Raw genomic sequence first — 10,501 nt, forward strand, 5'->3', positions numbered from 1 at the left:
GATAAAAATCATATGATTATCTCAATAGATGCAGAGAAAGCCTTAACCATATTCAATACCCATTTATGATTTAAAAAAAAAAAACTTTCCAGAAAGTAGGCATAGAAGGAACATACCTCAACACAATAAAAGCCATATATGACAAACCCACAGCAAACATTATTCTCAATGGCAAAAAGCTGAAAGCATTTCCTCTAAAATCAGGAACAACACAACAGTGCCCACTCTCACCACTATTCAACATAGTTTTAAAAGTCCTAGCACAGCAGTCAGAGATGAAAGAGAAATAAAAGAAATCCAGACTGGGAAAGAAGAAGTAAAACTCACTGTTTGCAGACGACATGATCCTTTACATAGAAAACCCTAAAGATACTGCCAGAAATTTGCTAGAGCTAATCAATTAATATAGTAAAGTGGCAGGATAGAAAATTAACACAGAGAACTCCCTTGCATTCCTAAACATTAATAATGAAGGAACAGAAAGAGAAATTAAGGATTCAATCCCACTAACCGTTGCAACAAAAAGAATAAAATACTTAGGAATAAATTTACCTAAAGAAACAAAAGACCTAAATAAAGAAAATTATAAAACACTGATGAAAGATATCAAAGAGAACACAAATAGACGGAGAAATATACTGTTGTTGTGGATTGGAAGAATCAGTAAAATGAAAATAAACATACTACCCAAAACAATCTATAGATTCAGTGTGATACCTATCAAGTTACCAATGGTATTTTTCACAGAACTAGAACAAATAATTCACACTTTGTATGGAAACACAAAAACCTCAAATAGCCAAAGCAATATGAGAAAGAAAATTAGAACTGGAGGAATCAAGCTTCCTGACTTCAGACTATACTACAAAGCTACAGTCATCAGGGCAATATGGTACTGGCACAAAGACAGAAATACAGATCGATGGAACAAAATAGAAAGACCAGAGATAAATCCACGTGCCTATAGACACTATCTTTGGCAGAGGAGGCAAATATATACACTGGAAAAAAGACAATCTCTAACAACTGGTGCTGGGAAAACTGGTCAACCATGTGTAAAAGAATGAAAGTGGAACATTTTCTGACACCATACACAAAAATAAACTCAAAATGGACTAAAGATCTAAATGTAAGACCAGAAACTATAAGACTCTTATAAGAAAACATAGGCAGAACACTCTCTGACACAAATCACAGCAAGATCCTCTATGACCCATCTCCCACAGACATAGAAATAAAATAAAAAAGTAAGCAAATGGGACCTAAGTAAATTTGAAAGCTTTTGCACAATGAAGGAAATGATAAGCAAGGTGAAAAGGCGGCCTAAAGAATAGAAGAAAACAATAGCAAATGAAACAACTGCCAAAGAATTAATCTCCAAAACATACAAACAGCTCATGCAGTTCAATACCAGAAAAACAAAAAACCCAGTCAAAAAGTGGGCAAAAAACTAAGCAGACAATTCCCCAAAGAAGACATGCGGATGGCTAACAAACACATGAAAAGATACTCAACATCACTCATTATTGGAGAAATGCAAATCAAAACCACAATGAGGTATCATCTCATGCGAGTCAGAATGGCCATCATCAAAAAGTCTATAAACAATAAATGCTGGAGAGGGTGTGGAGAAAAGGGAACCCTCACACAATATTGATGGGAATGCAATCTGGTACAGCAACTCTGAAGAACAGTGTGGAGATGCTTTTAAAAACTGGAAATAGAACTGCCATATGACTGAGCAATCCCACTGCTGGGCATACACACAGAGGAAACTAGAATCGAAAGAGACACATGTACCCCAATGTTCATGGCAGCACTGTTTACAATACGTAGGACATGAAGCAACCTAGATGTCCATCAGCAGACTAATGGATAAGGAAGTTGTGTTACATATATACAATGGAATATTACTCAGCTTTAAAAAAGAACACATTTGAGTCAGTCATAAAGAGGTGGATGAAACTGGAGTCTATTATGCAGAGTAAAGTAAGTCAGAAAGAGAAACACCAATACAGTATATTAATGCATAAATATGGAATTTAGAAAGACAATAATGATGATCCTATATGCAAGGCAGCAGAAGTAACACAGATGTAAAGAATAGACTTTTGACTATGTGGGAGAAGGCAAGAGTGGGAGGATTTGACAGAATAGCATTGAAATGTGTATATTAGCATATGTAAAATAGATGACCAGCGCAAGTTCAATGCATGAAGCAGGGCACTCAAGGCCGGTGCTCTGGGACAACCGAGAGGGATGGGGTGGGGAGGGAGGTGGGAGGGGAGTTCAGGATAGGTGGACACATGTGCATCCTGGCTGATTCATGCCAATTCAGTGTATGACAAAAAACACCACAATGTTGCAAAGTTATCATCCAGTTAAAATAAAGTAGTTAATTTTATTTATTTATTTTTATTTATTTATTTTTTATTTTACTTTACAATTCTGTATTGGTTTTGCCATACATTGACATGAATCCACCACAGGTGTACATGCGTTCCCAAACATGAACCCCCCTCCCACCCCCCTCCCCACAACATCTCTCTGGGTCATCCCCGCGTACCAGCCCCAATCGTGCCATATCCTGCATCGGACATAGACTGGCAATTCGATTCTTACATGATATTATACATGTTTCAATGCCATTCTCCCAAATCATCTCACCCTCTCCCTCTCCCTCTGAGTCCAAAAGTCCGCTATACACATCTGTGTCTTTTTTGCTGTCCTGCATACAGGGTCATCATTGCCATCTTTCTAATTTCCATATATATGTGTTAGTATACTGTATTGGTGTTTTTCTTTAATTTTAAAAAAGAACTGTAGAGGCAGAGGAACCAGAGATCAAATTACCAATATCTGTTGGATCGTATAAAAGCCAAGAGAATTCCAAAAAATCTACTTCTGCTTCATTGACTAGGCTAAAGCTTTTGACTGTGTAATCAAAACAATTTGGGGAAAATTCTTAAAAAAGATGGGAACACCAGACCACCTTACCTGCCTCCTGAGAAATGTGTATGCAGGTCAAGAAACAACAGTTGGAACCAGACATGGAACAATGGACTGGTTCAAAATTGGGAAAATAGTGCATCAAGCCTGCATATTGTCACAAGGCTTATTTAACATATATGCAGAGTACATCACGGGAAATGCTGGGCTGGATGAAGCACAAGCTGGAATCAAGATTGTCAGAAGAAATAACAATAACTTCAGATATGCAGATGATACCACCCTTATGGCAGAAAGTGAAGAACTAAAGAGCCTCTTGATGAAAGTGAAAGAGGAGAGTGAAAAGTTGGCTTAAAACTCAACATTGAGAAAACTAAGATCATGGCATCTGGTCCCATCACTTCATGGCAAAAAGATGGGAAAACAATGGAAACAGTAAGAAACTTTAATTTCTTGCTCTCCAAATCACTGCAGATGGTGACTGCAGCCATGAGATTAAAAGACACCTGTGCCTCGGAAGAAAAGCTATGACCAATCTAGACAGCATATTAAAAAGCAGAGACATTACTTTGCCAACAAAGGCCCACTTAGTCAAAACTATGTTGTTTTTTTTTCCAGTAGTCATTCATGTATGGGTGTGAGAATTGGGCCATAAAGAAAGCTGAGTGCCAGATAATTGATGCTTTAAACTGTGGTGTTAGAGAAGACCCTTGAGAGTCCCTTGGACTGCAAGGAGATCCAACTAGTCAATAGTAAAGATAATCAGTCCTGAATATTCATTGGAATGACTGATGCTGAGGCTGAAGCGCCAATAATTTGGCCACTTGATGTGAAGAACTGACTCACTGGAAAAGATCCTGATGATGGGAAAGACTAAAGGCAGGAAGAAAAGGGGATGACAGAGGATGTGATGTTTGGATGGCATCACCAATTTGATGGACGTGAGTTTGAGCAAATTCTGAGATCTGGTGACAGACAGGGAAGCCTGGGGTAGTGCAGATTCATGGGGTCACAAAGAGTCAGACATGACTGAGTGACTGGATGGTACTGAACTGAACTGATAGCCAAGGTACTCAAGTTTTCCCCTGAAAGATATAGTAAATATTATTAGCTGAAGTGTTTTTGTAGGTCACCAAATTACACTAATAAGTAATCAATGGGTTCTATGTCACCCATATTTAATTTATTTAAGGACAAATACCCATGGATTGAATGGCTGAATCAATGACTCATGGATGTTCATCCCCTGAGTGTACTAAGAATGTCTGAAAACACACTAAGTGTCATTTAAATAAAGGACCTGAGAGAGTCAACTGAATTAACTGTGGTAGGGGAAAGAAGTGCAAGATATTTAGGCAGTATTGGAGAAAAGCTTCTAAATGGATATAGCCCAGACACTGAGTTCATTTTGAAGATAATGAGAGGAGAGGAATTTGGGTTTCTAATAGACCACAAGTGACTCAGAACATGGGTCTGCAGACTTCAGATCAGTGTATAAACCTGCAAAAGTAGAGCTTCAGGAAGGGGCCAGAGCTTGTGATTTATTGCCTAAAAACCTGAGGGATCATGTTGTCCTGTTCAAGTCCATGTGAAAGCACATCTGACAGGAGACTGCTTGCACTAAAAAATCAAGGTAGACTTTGTGGTCAGGTTTGTCACTTAATTGTCAAGAAGTAGTATATGGTACAAGGCGAGTTTAGAAAAACTGTAAGTAGGAGTTACAATATGTGCAGTTAGTAAACCCTGGTCTCTGTCATCAATGGACAAAAAGCCAGGTGCTGGCAGATGAAATGGAATGGGGTAGTAAGTTTTATGTACCAGATGCTTGGGGAGCTGGCAAGAGGGGGATGCAACATCTCTAACTATGGAAGAATAGCACCATTCTCAAGCATTCCTCATATTGCCTAAATGGTGCACAACACTGGTAGAGGAAGTATGAGACAAAGTCTCAAATGAATCACTCTGTAATTCTTCACTGAAAGGTGAGCAAGTCCATGGAAAAAGGAACTGTGTGATATCAGTATGACTGGGGCATTGATTTTTCAGATTGCAGGCAGGCATGTGGTATTTGGGGTGGGAATCAAGGGCATCATGCCAGTCCTGGGATGTTCCCCCTGGGTGGAGCTGCCTGGTCCTTATAAAAGGAGTCTCCGTCACAGTGCTGTCATTGTCGTGATGGATATAGATCTTCTTTGGAGCCTCTGGTAAGCACGGGTCTTAGAGATCTTTTGGGAACTTGGGTGGTAGTGTTTAATTTGGGGTTGAAGTGGCTATAATTGAAGCAATTAGTGCTCTGTACGGGAAAAAGAAGATAATGAGGATTTAGGGGTAAATTTTTGGTATTTGGTCATGAATGCAATCTTAAATGTGAGGATAAAATGGAGTCAGAGGCACAGTCTTAAGCAGAGAGAGAGTAAGGGACATGAGATAATGTGCTGTTGTTCAGCACACATTAGTTCTGAATGCACCCTTCTAAGCATTCAATCCCACTGAGTGCCTGGTGGGGGCCTTTGCATTTCTCCTCAGAAGCCCACAGTCAGGTCAGCTTGGTCAGCAACCACGACCTCATGGGAGAAATACGTAGAGATTTGTTTGGAGATTGGCTACAAGTTTATTATCCAGATTCTTCTTCAGAGTATGTTTGTATTCGTACAACACCTTGTAGGTAATTTTGTTTTAGAAAGTGGTAGGAGAGACTAACCAGAAAAGCCTGAAGATCTGAGGGCAAGAGATACTTAAAAAGAAGGGTGAAGAAGCTATAAAAAATGATAAAGTCTGTATTAGAAATCCAAAGTGTCCTTAGCGATGGGAGGGTAGTTGGTGCAGCTAAATGTGCTACCAATCAGACTCACAGTTATTAAGAAAGTTGTCTGTTTCTATTTCAGATTCCTTGAGACCCAGGAAGGATGTCTCACCACCAGCATCCGCATCCGCATCCGCATCACCATCAGTGCAAGGAGCCCTGCCATCCACCTCCAATAGTATGCCCACCGAAGTGCCATGAGCCTTGCCCACCTCATCCGTGCCCACCTCCAGTGAGCCAGCAGAAATGCCCTCCTGGGCCACCATGCCCACCATGCAAGCAGAAGTGTCCACCCAAGTGGAAGTAACAGCACCAGATTTCATCTGGACCAAGAAACAAGACACAGGCTCTTCCATTTCCTCCCTTCAGCCATGGTGACGGACTGCATCTTCCCTAATCTCCCTCCTGGACTGACAGCTGCCAGAGGAAAGGCTGCTCTCTGAAGCTGACACCACGGTGTTGGAAGAAGAGCAGCAGGATCATCGCTTGATCACTCTGTGCCATGTGCCCGTCTGTAATCCACGTTGTGATCTCTACTCCATGAGCAATTAGTGTGTCTACTATTTTACTTTTCCAATAAAAAAATATTCATAGCCCATTTTGTATTTCTTTCTTTCATTTTTTTTCTTGCATTTAGCGTTTTTCATCTCTTCTGTCAACTACAAGTATTCTTCTAAGTGTTCCTTTTCATTCCCATTGGATTATCAGAACTAGACTTTTCCATCTCTAAGTTCAGCTTTGCCTGAAATATGTCTTTTGGATTGGATCCATCAAAGAATTTCTTCATTGTTTTTTGACTTGTTTCTATCTTTGTCTACATTAAAGACCCTGAAAAGAATTGAATTCTCTCAGTCTCAGGTTCCTTATTTGTAAAACCTGTAGGCAGACTCTATTCAACTCAGTGTACTCATAGAAATTAATTTATTCACAAATGTTTCCCAATTATTAACACATGCCAGGCAGTGTTTTATGTGCTAGGGACATGAGGATGGTGACTAAAGTACTTTTTCCATCTAAACTCTTGAAGGGATTTTGCACAAACACACACACATGCACATACAAGGCAAATAATAGTGATGCACGGGGAATGTTAGAGACAACTGTGTAGAAAAGCTCTTCCAAAGTGGCTTTTAGGGCAAAGACTTGAGTGAAGAGACAAGTGAGCCTTGAGTATTTGGGGTACACTGTACCAGTGAGAGGAGATGGCAAGTGCTGAGGCAGGGCAGAGCAACTGCAGGGAGAACAGTCGTCCAAGAGACAGTGTCTCCAAATGGGGTTGAACACACTGGATCTGAAAGATGTAGCAAAGATTTTGATAATTTATTCACAGTTTTCCAGCCATACTAAGCTGAAGTTCAGAGTCTCAACTTTATGTTATTCTCTATCATCACATCTATTTTCTTTTAACTGAAAGTACATATGATCTTTTAAAGACATTTTTTTGAAAATGGTTAAAAGGGTTGAGGAATAAATTAATTCTTTTGCAAAACAAAAATTTATTTTATGAGAGTGACTATATGAAAGGTAAATCTATTATTAACAATGTTCCCACATTATAGGGAAGTTGGCTCCATTAATTTCTATCACCTACAGGTAACAAAATGCATAGAGAATTTTACTGTTTTTGTGCTTCCAACACTAAGAAGAAGTGATTTTATTTTTAGGAGGGTTGACTTTGTACTCTTGGACAGGGTTCTGGCCTAATATTATTGACACGATTCCCTCCCCAATTTTGTCTTGAAGAAAAACAAGAAAAAGGAAAACAAAAAATAAAATTTGTTTGATTGTAGGAGAACATGATCAACCCATTCAGAAAGTTCATAAAGCTTTGCTGTATGAAGTGGATAATTATAGATTGATCTCTTTACTTTCAAAAAAGATGAAGATAAGAAAAAAGAACATTACCAATCCTTCAAAAGACCCAAGTTTCCTATTTAATTTGCATCCCATACCTTATCCACTAGAAGTAACCACAATCATGTTTCTGAGATCACAGATCCTATAGCCAGCCTTCTTGAAATTACTCCATGGTTCTGCTGCTTAACAACTGTATAGTCTTGGGTAATTTGCTTAAGATGTCTGTGTCTCATTTTAAGGTCCCATTTTCTTCACTTTGAAAGTGGGAATAATAATAGTACTCATTTTATAGGTTGGCTTGTGAGCCTTACATTTATACATATATATAAAGCATTTAGACCTGTGTCAGCTCGCAAAAAACACAATGAGGATCAGATGTTACTGTGAGTGCATCAGAACTGCTCAGCACATAAGCAGACCTTGTCAGTGTTGTTACTTTTCAATCTATGAATTTATCACCTTGGCCCCTATGCCAACAAAAGAAGCAGTACTTTTCCCATTAAGGTTGTGATAATCTTACAGTTTGCACCATATTTAGCCTACATCTTTCCTGTATTAGATTTTTGCTTTGGCATCTTAAGTTGTCTCCTCTTCCCATCCCTCGTCCCTGCCTTCTTCTGTTCCTCTATCTTCTTTTTCTCTTCTTCCCTTTCCTCTTTCCCTCATTTTTTGGGAATTTAAAGTCTGCTGGTGCCAGGAGCCAGCGTGAGGAACCCCACCCGTGACAAGTTCATGTGGCAGAGATCTGATGGGCAAGGCGAGTCAAATCTCAAGGCTTCCCCATGGTATTTCCTGAGCATGTACCCCCCCCAAAACCAGTCTGCCGGCCTTTGTACTCTGCTTTTCCACTCTTCTGATACACTCTGGAAATCTCAAGGCTTTAGTCTTCTGCATTTGAAAGGGTGTTTCAATCCAAAAACCCCTCTGATGGCTTTCTAGCCTGCTTGCAGGACTCGTACAGCTGCGCATGTGGTTGTTTGAGGCCTCCGGACTCCGGGAAGCACAGGAAGCTTAAAACATCCTAGGAATGTAGGGGCTTCCGAGGAGTCAAAATCATTAGAATAGGACTGATTAAAGGTTTCATTTGTTGAGCCAATACTTGCTGCCAAATTTTCATATCTTTTATTTGTAGAGATAGTTCGTATATAGAAAAACAGGTAGTAGACCTGGTATTAGCAACATTAGATCTTTGAGTTAAGTACTTTCTTTGTTATAACCCACTGCACCTTTGTTCTACGGGAATGTAACTTTATTTAGTACTTTGAGGGTGAGGCAGAGTAAAGAAAAAACACTTCCAGGGAAAAGGAGTTTTCTGGTTGATAGACAATTATCCAGGAAGAGAGCCATAAAAATGTTAACAGGCCTCTTGGCCAGAAGATAATGTAAATCACCTGAGACCTTTTGAATACAGGAGGGTATGCAAAAAGAAAGCCTGGTCTCAATGAGGGTCATGACTGATGCCCCTGCATAACTGCATATTCCATTATTTCTTTATGTACAACTTGGGGTATATAAGCTGATTTTGAAAAATAAAGTTTTTGGAGTCTTGCACCGATTCTGGGCTTCCCCGTGTCATTCTTTTCTCCCCTTTTTCAGCTGAATTCCCATCTGGAGTGGGGAGGCTCACCATGTCTACTTACTTGCCCTGGCTGATAAGATCCACGCAAAAGGGAGCTAAGGCGGGGCACCCTTCGATATTCAAGTGGGCGCCGGTGGCCTAACGTAGATGGTGCAAATCTCTTGTCTCTAGGTTTTATTGGTTTTCCCTGTAAACCAAGTTATTCAGCCTCTTTTTCTCCACCTAAATTTCCCACTATAGTATTTCATCCTAATCTAATCTTATATTTCTAAATACATAAGTTTTCCTCGCCTATCTGTCTCCCCTTCGAATCACCCTGGATCCACCGGGGCTGGACCCCAGCATGCTGGCACTACAAGTTGTGTGTTCTTTCAAGCTTATGAGGTACAACTGTTGGACAATGATACAAATCAGGATTTTATTAATTGTTGGTGTATTGTCTAGACTTGAGAGTGTGATTAAAAATGTTAATAACTAAGATTAATTTTAAAATGTGTAGTATTGCAAAGCTACAGTCACAAGCCAGTATGGTACTGGTACAAAACCGGAAATATAGACCAATGGAACAAGATAGAAAGCCCAGATAAACCCATGCACCTATGGACACCTTATGTTTGATAAAGGAGGCAAGAATATAAAGGAGAAAAGATAGTCTCTTCAATAAGTGGTGCTGGGAAAACTGGTCAGCTATATGTAAAAGAATGAAATTAGAAAACTCCCTAACACCATACAAAGTGAAGTCGCTCAGTCGTGTCCAACTCTGTGCGACCCCATAGATGGCAGCCCAACAGGCTTCCCCATTCCTGAGATTCTCCAGGCAAGAAAACTGTAGTGGGTTGCCATTTCCTTTTCCAATGCATGAAAGTGAAAAGTGAAAGTGATGTTGCTTAGTCCTTTTTGATTCCTTGTGATCCCATGGACTGTAGCCTACCAAGCTCCTCCATCCATGGAACTTTCCAGGCAAGAGTACTTGAGTGGGTTGCGATTTCCTTCTCCAGGGGATCTTCGCAACCCAGGGACTGAATCTGGGTCTCCCACATTGCCAGCAGACACTACCATCAGAGCTACCAGGGAAGGCTATACACAAATATAACACCAAACACAAAGATAAACTCAAAATGGATTAAATATCTAAATGTAAGACCATAAACCCTAAAACTCTTAGAGGAAAGCATAGAAAGAACACTCTGTGACACTGTTGCTGTGGTTCAGTCATTAAGCGATGTCTGACATTTTGCAACTCAGTGGATTGCAGCAGGCCAGGCTTCTCAGTCCTTCACTATTGTCTGGAGTTTGCAAAACTCATGTCCATT

The sequence above is a fragment of the Oryx dammah genome, unplaced genomic scaffold (genome assembly GCF_014754425.2).
Source record: "Oryx dammah isolate SB20612 unplaced genomic scaffold, SCBI_Odam_1.1 HiC_scaffold_28, whole genome shotgun sequence".
NCBI lineage: Eukaryota > Metazoa > Chordata > Mammalia > Artiodactyla > Bovidae > Oryx > Oryx dammah.